This window comes from Spermophilus citellus (genome assembly GCF_964194105.1).
Source record: "Spermophilus citellus genome assembly, chromosome: X".
In the NCBI taxonomy this organism is placed as follows: Eukaryota; Metazoa; Chordata; class Mammalia; order Rodentia; family Sciuridae; genus Spermophilus; species Spermophilus citellus.
This window is the reverse complement of record NC_138190.1, coordinates 145,285,917-145,299,943: the sequence shown is the minus strand read 5'-3', so window position 1 is coordinate 145,299,943 and position 14,027 is coordinate 145,285,917.

Below are 14,027 nucleotides of genomic sequence, written 5' to 3'. Positions count from 1 at the left end.
ATTAACTCACTGTTCCTAAAAAGAGGCAGTTTTCTAAATGCAACTGGGGCCCCACACACCCATCTCCTACTTTTTGCCATTAAACCCCTAGGAGTGTTAAAGCCTCCCAAAGTATTACATTAAGTTATATTCCCAGAAAATCTCCCAGGATTTTCTATTTAGCTGGACAACCTTCCATATATGATTGGATAATTTGGGGGCATAGTTTGTTTGGCATGTCTGGAAGCTCTTTTCACCTATGAGGTGTTTGCTATGGCTCCTGGCTCACTTGCCTTTCCTTTTGTATAATAGCACAGAAGGAAGAAGAAGAAATGTTGGAACACATCAAAAATGTCCTGTGGCATTTTTTTCCTGAATCCTGTCACACCGTTTAGGTGGCTTCTGAAACTTTAACCTGTGTCCCTACATACAGAGAATTCTAGGATCCAGAAGCAGCTTCAAGTCTACTTCTCACATACCTACCATGAAAGACAGAATGTGATTCACCCATGACCCGCCCACCCACGTGTTTTGTGTCAACTAATCCCAAGAAAAATCAGTTACATCATTTGAAACTTTATTGGTGGCCATTTGGTTGTCCTTCCTCAACAGATTTGGAGTCTTTTTGGATGACTCTGATACCTGAGCATGTGATGGTGGTTATAGGGCCCAGAAATGGCCCAGGTAGTGGCAGTGGTGGTATTAGTAACAGCAGTGGTAAAAATGGGAAGGTTGGATGTGGCCCTGCCTATGTGGGTCAGTAGGGGGACATCTGCTTATCCCAGAAGGTCCTCAGTCCTGTCCCTAGACTGATGCCCTGCCTGCCTGCTTGCTGTCTCCCTCTTCTAAAATGCAGAGCCACAGAGCAGCACCAGCTTTTCACAGTGATAGTAAAGGCACCTTCATTATTATCTTCCTTCATTATTCATTTGGCCACGATGAGGGCTTCCCTGTTAACACAGGCTACGAATCTCCCCTTGCCTCTGTCTATAGCTATCGCTGTGCTGGCAGTTCAAACTGCAGATTAAATATCTATCATCATGCTGATAAATGGCTTCTGCAGTAGGGGTAGAAATGCCAAGCCACCTTAGAGCAGCCAGTGACTGCATATCCAGCCAGGCCATTCCAATACAGGGAGCTCAGGCCCAGGAGAAATCAGTTTGAGATCTGTGGCAATGTGCCCAAGCTCACCTCTGGCTCATCAGTTGCACAGGTCATCTCAAGAGAAAGGATAGTAGGGAAGTCCACCGAGGCCCTGTGCTAGCCAGCAGCTCTAGCACAGCTACCTCCACAACTCCTTTTGTTAATCCCAGCAAAAACAGGAGCTCTCAACACAGAGTCAGTGAGTCACAGGTGCAAAGTATAGGGTGGGGGCCCATGGCTCCTCTATCCCATGCCCCAAGCCAGTGGATGAGAGCAGTGGGCAGCCCGTGAAGAGGGACACTGACAAGCAGGCTCCATGTCTGTGCATTACTACAGTGTCTCTAGTAACCAAACTCACTTCAAGCACAGTGGGATGAATTCGCCAGTAAAATTAAAGAGTGCAGAGGCTCAGGCTGTATCTTGACAGCTTCATCTCGAGGGGCCCACTGTGACTCTCTTGCTTTGTGAGGGATTCCAGACTACCTCTAAAATTCTTGCTGCTTTGTAAGAGAAGAGACAGATACAGGTTTGTGAAGCTCCTGGGACCTCATTCTTTCCGAAACTAATTGGCAACTTCATCTCCAAGGCTTTTGCATCATTGCAATCTGGCCATTCTCACCCCTGGTGAATCATATCTCCTTGAGGGAGGTTCCCTTATGTCTCTGCTGCCTATGGGGCCACCAAATGCCACTGTGGTTCTGGTGACAAGCAGGAGGTGGATGCTGCAAACACCATGGTGCCAATGATATAAGGTCATGGCTCAGTTCCAGGCACAGTGTTGAGAATGGCTCCCAAAGGGTTCCATGTCCCTTCCCAGATTGATCCAGCTCTCCTGAAGACACATGTCCTCCATCTGTAGAACAAGGGAACTGCTAACAGGGGCAATACTCTGTGCAAAATTTTTTCTTCTTTCAGTGCAGGTCTTACCAATGCATGGCTCAGGGGTCATCTTATCGCCATAGGAAATTCTCTGACAAGGAAGTTGTTTGTTGACAGGATCTGGGTCTTCTTTAGGTCTTGAGGAAAGGTTATCAATGAATGAATGAATGAATGACCAACTAACAAAACAAATGAATAATCAAGAGTGTAAGGGGAAAAAGGCTTCTTGGACCCTAAAGACTACAACTGTCAGATCTTTAACTAGTACCTCTGGTTATCTGGTAATGTTTCCTTGGACTCACAGGAAGAATGTCCTCATAAGGCATCCCTGGCTGTTTGAGGGATCAGAGGTCACAGGAGACACTCTTTTTTAAATACTGACCAAGTCAAAACTTCTGATAGCTAAACATTTCCTCTAACTTGCTTTAAACTGATGGCTAATCTTAGAGTTTCCTTCTGGGGCTTACAGTAGATAAGCCACCATCCCTTCTCTCCAGGACAGATTTTCAAAGACTCCAAGAGAATATGCTCTCCTTCATGCTGAACAGTCACTGCACATATTTGTCCACTTTACCCATCCTGGTAGTTTTCTTTGCAAGTACCATACTTAGCCCTGTGGCAGTGAGTTCTGGAGTCACAGTGCACACTGGACCCCTTTTGAACTTCAGGATCAACCAAACTAGGAATTATTCTTCTGAGGTTTTTCAGAGTCTAAGCTCTTAAATCACAGACATAGATTTATTTAAAAAAAAACATAATGGCTTTGTATGAGACCCTTAAAATGCTATCTTATTGAGTTGGGTTAGAGGGCTATAACTAACCATGGCTATATCCTTCTCCCCAAAGCTCTGGCATTTGCAAATTTGGCTTTTTATGTTTTCACCTGAATCACTTATAGAAATGCAGGACTGATCAAGATGAAGGATAGAGTGCTGAGATGTGTCACATTAGACCTCTATTGAATGCTGAAAGCCAGTTCTCAATGTGCACTCTTCTGGAGTCATTGCTCAGGTAGTTGAGCATGTACCCAATGGTACAACCATTGAGCTCATATTTCTGAGGTCATTAAAATCTTGGATAGATAGCTACCAGTAGGGATTCTGAAAACACTGAGATTCCTAGAATGTTACAATTAGAAGGATTTTTGGTAATTAACTGTCCCTTTTCTTCGTTGAACAGGGAAGACAAAATCCCAGAGAGAGAAAGGGTTCTCATAGCCACCAAGGTAGCAAAATAGAATTACCTAGCTCTCCAGACCTTGCTGCAGGTTTCATTCACAAAGGGCAATGAGTATTGCCATAATCACCCAGAATATGTGAAGCTTCTTTCCAGTTGACATTAAAAATAAAAGCAAAAACATGCCATTCCACAATCTCTTCTCTAGTATAGTTGGTGGAGAGAGCCAGAAGGTATCCTTCCTTTTTATTCTAGTTGGCATTCAGTGTCACCTGGCTTCATGTACAATATCCTGGATGCTGCAACAGTGACCCTGATAATACAGGTGGGTGCACAATGACTTCTAATTATTGGTGGTGGGCTCTAAAGGAGCTTCCAGTGGCCCAGAGGAAGTCTAGACTATGGGTCATGTTGGGGACAAAACCCTCAGCAGATACTCAAATGGCCATTAGTTATTTTGAGCTTCCTTCTGAGGGAGAGAAGCCTCTGCGCCTACCTTTTGCATACTTTTCACAGATTGGGCCCCAATGGAAGAAAATGGATAGTTATAAAAACTTGCCAGTGAATTTTTTAAAAAATTGTTTGTAAAGAGAGAGAGATAGAGAGAATTTTAATATTTATTTGTTAGTTTTGGCGGACACAACATCTTTGTTTGTATGTGGTGCTGAGGATCGAACCTGGGCCGCACGCATGCCAGGCGAGCGCGCTACCGCTTGAGCCACATCCCCAGCCCAACCAGCGAACTTCTTAACCGGCTGACAAAATTGTTTTTTACTCGACTTCCCTTGGTATTTTGGTTTTGCTTTTTTTCCCACTTAACTTTCAACTTAAGAGCCCATGCATTCCCTTTAACTGGAAGGAAGAAGTAATTTATCAGAAGCTGAGCAAGCTGGCCCACCAACAGTACAGTGGGGCCTTTGAAACTTTCCCATGGGCATCATCCCTGACTTCCAAGGCTTTTGGTCTCTACCTGAGGCTCTGTGGCTCGCCCTGTCTTTGTCTGTTTGTCTTCTCTCGTTGTTTTGGTTTACTTCTCTCTCTCTCTCTCTCTCTCTCTCTCTCTCTCTCTCTCTCTCTCTCTTTCTCCTCTTTCATCTCTGTTCCTTTGTCTCTATCTCACTCTGCTTCCCTCTTTCCTCTTTCTGGTCCCTTTCATTCTGGCCCTGAAACCCAGAGATTCCAGAAGCACTGAGAATTTTCCTCCAAACTTATAGTTATGAACCTTGTCTTCAATTGTCTAAGTTTGAACAATGACTGTTATTAGAACATCTGGTGTTGAAGATTTAGCACAGGCTTTACTTGGAGCAAAAAAAAAATGACTCCTAGGCTTCAGAAAATGTAGAACAGGAAAGGAGAACTGTTGGAACTCCCTGGGGCTTCTCCTGGTGTGTGAAAATGCAACTGAGCATTTTGAAGGTGGCTTATAGTGAACAATGCCTGAGGCCAGATGAAGAAGGCAGAATCTTCATTTCCAGACAGATTTCTCCTAGCAAATCTGTTCCTTCAGTCTGCATTGCTCTACAAATTATGACAAAGTCTTTCAGCTTAGAGCCAGAGGCCTCCCCTGCACTCCATCTTTACCTCCTTCATTGCCACACATATGCCTTCTTCTTCCATGTCTTTGGCCCTTTGCACGTGTTGTTTTTTCACCTTGAATCCCCTTTCCTCCTATACTACCCAACCACCAAGACTGGGTAAAACGTGCTTATCTCCTAAGCCAAAATTGAAAGTGTCCTCAAATATTCAGCCACTTAACGACTATTTGTTGAGCATCTATTCTATGCCAGATACTTATCTAGCTACTGGAGGCCCAGTTTTGAACAGGGCAGACTCTGGGAGCTGGTAGCTTTAATTAATCAGGAAACAATACCAATAATTGCATAATGACATCTTAGCTATGAGTCATGTAAGGGAGAAATTGACCTAGTCTGGGAGGTTGGGAAAGCCTTTGTTATGCAGAGGTAGTTTGTAACTGAAACATAAATAGGAAGGATTATTTACCTTTCAGCCTGGCATAAGGAGGTAGTGTATATAGTTCTGGAAGAGGAAGGGAGTCAGTGGAACAAGAACATAACACAGGAGGAGCGGAGAAAGGTAGAAGATGAAGTCAAGAGGAGGGTAGGGTTTGAAGACCAGCCAATAGAGTTTGCTTTTATTCACTGAAGAAGAGTTGATATTTTACTCATCATAAAATGAAAACCACTATAATGTTCCAAGCAGGATTTAAAAGCTTTGTGAAGATCCCCCTGACTCCTATATATGAGATAGATTTGGATAACAGGGCAAGAACAGAGGCAGAAGACCATTTGTAAGGCTACTGCAGTCATCCAGGTAAAAGGTGGTAGCAGCTAGGACCAGGGTTGTGGTAGGAAAGATGAGGAAAAGGACATTTAAGAATTAGAGTTGACTTGACCAGTGAAGCTCCACATCATGTTCAACTACAAGAATGGGATCCTAATTAGAATCAGTTATGTTTCATGTATATATAAAATGCCAAAATATAATCTACTGTCATGCATATCTAAAAAGAACAAATAAAAATAATTTAAAAGTAATTAGAGTTGATATAATGTAAACTATACCAGGAAATGGAAGGGGTGTGGACAGTAGAGATAGTTATTGAGTGTAGAATCCAAGAGAGAAGGTCTTGAGTATGTTTTGGAGCAATTTGAATAGAACATTGCCACATAAGCTAACAGTCTTCAGTGCAGTAGAAGACACACTGTGTTCTATTCCCCATCCATGTATATTACTTCACCCCTGCTCAAACCCTATAAAGTAGATGGTGATGATATTTTACACGTGTGAGGTAATGGAATGTCAGAAATATTAAGCAATTGCCTGAGGAGAGGTCTGGGCCAGAGCTGGAAAGTAGATGACCTGACCTAGGAATAGGTCACCATGACACCTTGCCTTTAGATTCCCAGCCCTTGTACAATCATTAGTCTAACAATTATTCAGGAAGATCACACTGGGGTAGGGTCAACATGTAGGCCCAGGAGTCAGTCAGTCAGTCAGTCTGTCTGTCTGTCTGTCTGTCTCTCTCTCTCTCTCTCTCTCTCTCTCTCTCACACACACACACACACACACACACACACACTCACTCACACACACACACACACACACACACACACACACACATGTTCTTGTTCTATTTCTCTGGTGGAACCCTTTATGTAGTTAGGTGATACAGAAATAGAAGATTTATTGTAAAGAATTGACTTAATTAAGGGGCTAGCTAGGCAAGTCCAAAATCCATAAAACAAACCCTCAGGAAGGACAAGTTGGAACTCTAAAATAGAAGCAGATGCTTTTGTCACAGGTAGAATTTCTTCTTCCTCACAGAAACCTCAACTGACTGGTTGAGGCCCACACACCTTATCCAGCACCATCTCCTTTACTTAAAATTCAGCTCATTGTAGATGTTAACCACAGCTACAAAATACCTTTACAATAACACATAGACTCCTGCTTGATTGAATATTTTGGAACTATAGTCTGGCTAAGTTGACACATTAAAGTGTCAATTGATCACAGGCACCCACAATAGGAACATTAAAGAGTTTTCATTAAACAGGTATTGAGTGCGCACCAGGCCCTGAGTGTACAATAGTAAACATGCCAGATGATAAATCCTGACAACTCAGCCTGACCAAATCTTTGGTGATTGTGTCCCATTAGGAATTTTTACCTTCTATCTTTCCATTGATGTGAGACTTGTGTGTAACTCCAGAGTTGAAGCCATTTGTGATTTGTTCCTGAACTCCCTGCCTCCCTTCAGAGCTCAGCATGGAAACTGGCAGCTAGAAAATGCTTAATATGTGTTAATACAATGAAGTGAAGTGTTTGTGATCATAAGAGAATGCTTTTATGCTGCAAAGATCAGTCATACTAGGTATCTTAGCCAACATCCTTTTCTGAATCATGGAATCTTTTGAGTAGGACAGCCCCCCAGTAATCATTTCTTCTATTACTTTGACTTGAAATGGCCAATTTTCCTCAATACCACCTTCCCTTGGCCTGACCTGGGAGTCTTTATGCAGCTGTTCTTCTGTGGTCACACCCACCAGTAAGCCCTTCCACCCTCTGGATAATAGCCCCAGGAACATGTCCAGAGAACTTTGGCCTCTGATTTGGGAATTCCATTTTGGAGACCAGAAGGAACCCTTTTAGCCCAGGCCAGATTTTTCTAAAATAATACTGTTTGATTCAGTACTCAGAGCACAGAATGGAAAGACCTGGGCCCATTAAACAAAAAACTCTCCATGGATCATAGCTGCACTGGTGTCCTGACCCCCTGAGGAAATTGTGTAAGCCATCACCTCAAAAGGGAGCAGGAAACTGGGGAGCCAAGACAAGCAGAGGACAAACTAACCTCAGTTGGTGAAACAAGCACAGAAGGAGTAGCTCTTTGATCAGAGTCTGAGCAAAAGGAGGGTTTTCTGTTCTGCAGCCAACTCAATGCTGATGCCATGAGCTTGAGAATATAGTAATTAAGAAGATAGCATCAAAGGAACAAAAGCCATACAATTATTGAGAACACAAATAAATAAATGTTGATACGGATGTGGGGGAAATGTACACTCATATACATTGTTAGTGGGACTGAAAATTGGTGCAACCACTCTGGAAAGCACTATGGAGATTCCTGAGAAATCTAAGAATGGAACAACCATATGACCCAGATATTCCACTCTTTGGTATATTCCACTCTTTGGTATACATCCAAAACATCTAAAACCAGCATACTATAGTGATTCAGGCACATCAGGGTTTATAGCAGCACAATTCACAATGGCCAAGCTATGGAGCCTACCTAGGGGCCCTTCAAAAGATGAATGGATAAAGATCATATGGTATAGACAAGCAATGGAATATTACTCAACTATAAAGAAGAATGGAATTATGGCAATTTCTGGTATGGATGGAACTGGAGATGATCATGCTAAGTGAAATAAGCCAGTTCCAAAAAGTCAAATATTATATGCAAATAAAAAAATATATGTGGGAATTAAAAAAACAAAAAGAGAGAGAAATGAAAAAAAGAGTCAAAGCGAATTTCATCAAAATAGAGGAAAGATCATTAAAGTAGATAAAGGGGATTAATGAGGAGAAAGGAGGAATGGGACAAAAAGGGAAGAACAGTGAAATAAATCTGACCAAAGTCTCATATGTATATGCATGGATGAGGCATGATGGGTCCTGGCATCAGGTGTATTCACAGGATAGTAATTAAAAAAAATGTAAACTGTAAATGAATTGAAGAGGGGTCAGTGGAGTAGAGGGAAGGGCACAGGAGGAAGATGCTGGGAGTTCTGGGGGCTGATCTGGAGTGGGTTATGTGCCATGTTTTTGTGATAATATCAGTTTGTTCCCTGGTGTTGCATATAAGTAAAAAGAATAAATGAAATAAAAAATATATAAAAAGAATAAAGGCCTTAAAATAGCTATCAATTCATATAGAAGAAGAACAAAGAGGAAGACTTGTAATATCAGATATGAAGTTATAATACAAATCTGCAGTCATTTAAGAATTATAGTATGTACTGGTACAGGGAGAAAATTATGGCAAATGAAAATAATAAGCAGTATAATAGTATATACACATACATACATATATATACATGTACACACATACATATGATATATATATATATATATATATATATATATATATATATATACACACATATATATGCATACATATGTTGGAATCACAGATCAATCAAGAAAGGAATTGTTTTTGAATAAATAATGCTGAGAAAAATGGCTAGATCCCCATATTGCACCATATATAAATTGTGATTTCTGAGGAATTCAAAGCCCAAACAAAAAAAAAAGTAAAAACAAAGACATTGAGATAAAATATTTTTTAAAAAATGTGACCTTGAAAAGACAAGTATCGGACCTATACTAAAACCTTCAAATCATAAGGATTGATAGATCTAACCAAAATGATAAATTTCTGTTCACAAAATTATAACATAACAGTAAAAAGATAAATAACAGCTGAATAGTTTTGTTATGTTTACAAATGAGAAGGGATCAGTTAGCAAGAAGACAGGAGTCTAAATTAAGAAAGAATATAATAAGCAGTTTTCTTTAGAGGTCCTCTTTCCATCATCCCCAGCAGAATGGTGAAGCTAAATAAAAAACTAAGCAGTAGTTTGAAGTAAGTAGATGTATGTGCAACATGGACTGATCTCAAAATTATAGTTCTGATTTCTTTCTTTTTTTTGAAAATAAGAAACAGAACAAGATTTATAGCACAATAACATTTATGCAAATTAAAAACACATACCAAAAAACAACAATTTTATAAGAACACATACATATTCAGGGATTCATCTCAAATGGATGAAAGTGAGTGTGCATGGAGGGGGTGGAAAGGTGTGGGGACCTGGGATAAATGGGGAGAAAAAATTGAATGAGGGAGAGGCCTTGTACATATTGTGGGTGAGGCTGTCAGCCAGCACTAAAGTGAGGAGTAGATTTAATTCAACCCAATACCTAAAGTCCACAAATGTTTTAATGGCATGCTTTTCTTAATGAAGAGCAAAGGGAATGGGAAGTGGCTGCTTAAAAGGCATAGATTTTCCTTTTGGGGTGATAGAAATGTTATAGATTTAGACAGTGGTGATGGTTATATAACATTTTGAATATATTAAATGCCATTGAAATGTACATTTTAAAATATTGAAATGGTATGTTTCATGTTATGTGGATTTTACCTCAATATAAATAGAAAGAAGGAGAGAGAGAGAGTAGCTGACCAGTCAGGATTCCTCAGAACACAGCCTGATTCCCTCAACCCTGTCTCTAGTCTATTAGCCCTTGAGACCAACTTCCTCTCTGCAGTATAAGGTCCTCTTGGTCCTTATATGCAAAGCTATGCAAAGCTGTCATAGACAAACAGTGCCCAGGACTGAGGGCTGGAGGTTTGCTTATCAGACCCATGTCTGCCCATGCCTCCCTGGGTAGCTAGTTCTGGCCCTGTTTACCTCACAGATCCATTGTGATGATCAAATGCATTGATAGATGAGAAAGAGCTCACTGCCCGACAAAGTACTGCTCTGTGTGAAGGATTATTGGAGATATTTATGACCAAGCTGAATTGCTCACAAGGCAATTTTCTCTCCCTTATTCCTTCCTGACATGGCAGCCAATTTCCATTCCAGTGACTTGGGATTTTGAGGAGGCAATATTGCAATCCTTCCCCTCTTTCCTAGGCTTGCCAAAAATTCTATCATTCTTCCTGATGTCAAATTAAAACAACTGAGAGTCATGCAGTGTGTGGGTGGGGTGAGTTCAGAGCCTGTTACTCAGACACGGATGGCTACTCAAAGCTTGTTTCTTCCCAGAGTCCCGGGTTGGCAGCACACATGTGTAGGGTCCTTTCCATGCACCTACCAGACTGCATGCCCAGTGGCCTTCATCCTCACTCTTCCCAGAGATGCCTACACAGGGGCCAGCTCTGGCAAGGGTAGGATAGTTCCAGGCTGCAGGGCAAGATGATGGGTAGCATCAGGACATTTCTTTTTGGAGGCGCTACCAGTAGTTCTTTTTATGCATGGAGGTCCCTGAAGTGACCTAGTTGGTTCCACTCAGTCTCAGGTCTCAGGTCCACTCCAAGGTCTTGTTTCTCAAGTTCAACACCTTTGATTGGGGTTCATAGTCATGGCTAGAGTTAGTACTATGAACATTCCAATATATATGCATTTTGTTCCTTCATGAATCAGGCATCACACATGATATATGTGTGTTTTCCTATCTAATGCCCTTGAAACAGGTGACTGTTTTCACAGGGAGCCTTCTCACCTCTCTCCTCCTCTTTGTCAATGTTGCTGACCAAAGATAAACAGATTTTACTGTGTGTCTCCTCTGCTTTCAAACATGGCAAAGGACAACCTAACAGAATGCAAATGCCTCCACTTGGCTTTCATGGGTGCTTCAGTCAGCTTTTTCACTATTCTGACCAAAGGACCTGACAAGAACAATTTAGAGGAGGAAAAGTTAATTAGGTTCATGGTTTCAGAGGTCTCATATCATAGTCAGCTGACTCTTGTTCCGGACCCGAAGTGAGGCAAAACATTGCGGCAGAAGAATGTGGTGGAGAAAAACAGTTCAGGACATGGCACCAAGAAGCACAGAGAGGGCTCTGCTCACCAGGGACAAAAGAGAAACCCAGAGGCATATTCTCAGTGACCTACCTCCTCCAGCCATACTCTACCTTCTTTCAATTACTACCCAGTTAGTCCATTCAAGTGCACCAATGCACTGGGTGGGTTAAGGCTCTCATAACCCAATCATTTCACCTCTAAGCCTTCTTGCATTGTCTCACACATGAGATTTTGGGGAGACACCTCATTTCTAAACCAAAACAGTGGATTTACAAGATCACACCTCTGACTGCTTTTCCCTTTTTTTCTCCTTCCTTCTTCCTTTAGCCCTACAAAGCTCTCACCACTCTTCTGAATACACCAGTCTTGATTCTTACCTCACATTCCATATGCATGTTGTTTCTCTTACCAGAAATTCCATCCTGGTTCTCTGCCTAGAAAAGTACTCATCTTTCCACAGCTAGCCTCATTCTCCAGAGTCCCTACAGCACACATTTCCAGTATGGCTCTCATAATTCTCAGCATAGGGAGCAGGGCCCCAGTGATCTGCTACCAGGTTTGTCTTTCCAGGTATTAAATGTTGGACTGTCTTGAGAGGCAGATAAGCCTTTCCATCTGTCCTCACTCTGTTACCATGTGTCACCCGGATGGGAGCCCAGATGTCTTCCTTCCCCCCATCTTTTATTCCTCCCCTTTTTCCTTATATCCCTTATATTTTTCCTTTTTACCTCCTTGTTGTCATTTCTCCCTCCTTTCTTACTCAGAGCAGGTCCCAGTCTTACTTCTCCTCCAAATCCCTCAGTCCCAGGTCCACATTGAAGCCGTATGGCAGAAGTAAGGCAGAACCAAATAGTGTGTGTGGCAATGATCTCCCAGCTGGCCACTTACCATAGTGCCTACTCTTTGTTAATAGAGGAAAAACCTGCAAGTGTGGCTTTGCAGGACCACTAGACCCAAACCCAGGATCTTCCTGGATCAGCTTATGGTCACTATGAAATATTCACTCTTAAAATAGCAGACAGTATATTAAGCAGTATATCAATCAAAATTATTCAATACACAGCAAGATTTGAAAATAGACCAAAAAATAATGTTTCATCCAGCTCCAACTCAAAATCCTCAAATGTCACTAATCAGTGAGTATTCCATCTGGCTGTGATATTATCTCTGCAACCGGGTAAAAATCCCACCAGAAAGTAGTGTTTCAGGCCTGTGGTAGCTCAGCTGGGGACTACTGCTATCAGCTTGGATCTAAGGAGCAACTTTGGTGTCACATACCAGTGGTTACCAACATTTGGAATGGCCCTCTCAACAGTACCTTTCTGTAGACAATACCTGAAGCTGTCCTGTGCCACAGACTCTCAACCCTCAGCACATTTAGGCAGTCATTACCTTCACTGCCTTGTTTTGGGGCCAAGAAAAACTAATTTCTGTTCCACATGCTCATAACTGAAAAGGAAGAGCAAGACCATGCCTGCAAAAATGACCTGTGTTTCTGGGACTCTTTGCAGGCTAGGCTCCTCTTCCCAGACTCTTTGTTCCTCTACTGGCACACTGGTCCACATCTGCATCAAACTTGTTTATTTCCTGAACCCACTGCTGTTATGGACACAGGATTGTTTCTTAAAGAGTTCTGTGTTTATTTTATAGGCATACTAGGAAACACAGACCCATCTGCACATGTTAAAAATCAAGAACCACACTGAGCCCCTCATTCTTTCAGCAAATATTTATTGGCATCTACTCTGAGCCAGGCACTGAAAAAGGACAAGGCGTAAAAACAAAAGGTAACTTGATCAAGCAGGGCTGGAAGGGATCTCTGCACTCGCCTGAATCAGCAGGGGGCTTTTAAAAATCACAATGGGGAACCCCAGCCTTTGTAAAAGAGGGGACAAAATGAGGAGACACGGGCCTTGGTTTGGGGGGCCTGGAATAAGGAAGTGTATCCCAAATTGTTCCACCATTTTGAGAGGAGCCTCCAGCCCAGCTGCTCTTTCTAAGCACATTGCATATCCTGATGCTCGGAGATGAAATCGATCTGCAGAGGTGAGTCACAGGCAGACAGCCAGCGCAGTCACAGAGCCCTTGTCTGCATTCCCAATTTGCCTGCTCAGGTTGTCGCCTTGTTAATGCTATTTACCAAGCCCAGTGCCCACAATGCCTGTCTCCAGCCCCTGCTAGAGCCCTCCAGCCATTGTCCCTGTATGTCTGTCATATCTTGTCATTGCTTTTCTGAATCCAACAGGTCTGGGCAGCTTGTCTACAGATCTGCCTGCTCACACTTGTGTCCCCAGAAGCCAGGAAGGCCACCTAGAATCCCCAGACCTACCCCCTCCCAGAACTGATCCCGATCGTGATGTCTAATAGCTATACCCCTCTTCTCTTTCCTAGGTGAAGAAAAGGAACAGCTTCAACAACAGCTCTGTAGCATGGCATTCTGCTGCTCACACATGTGTCTAGAGTCCCTGGCAGTGAGAGAAGCGGGCAAGGTGCCAGGCTCCATAGAAGATGTGGGGATAGGGAGATCTGGGGAAGACACCCAGAGAGTTTCCTCCTGTATCCATGTCCTGTATCCATAGCTCCCATTCTCAAATTCCTTTTTACCTGAGGTCTTAGAGTGCACCCTCCCTGAAGTTCAGGTTGCACAAGAGAGCCCCTTCATCTGGGAGGATGGGCAAGGATTTGGAAAGCCTGGAGGGTCAGCTCCACTCATGGCGCACGAGCGCCCCC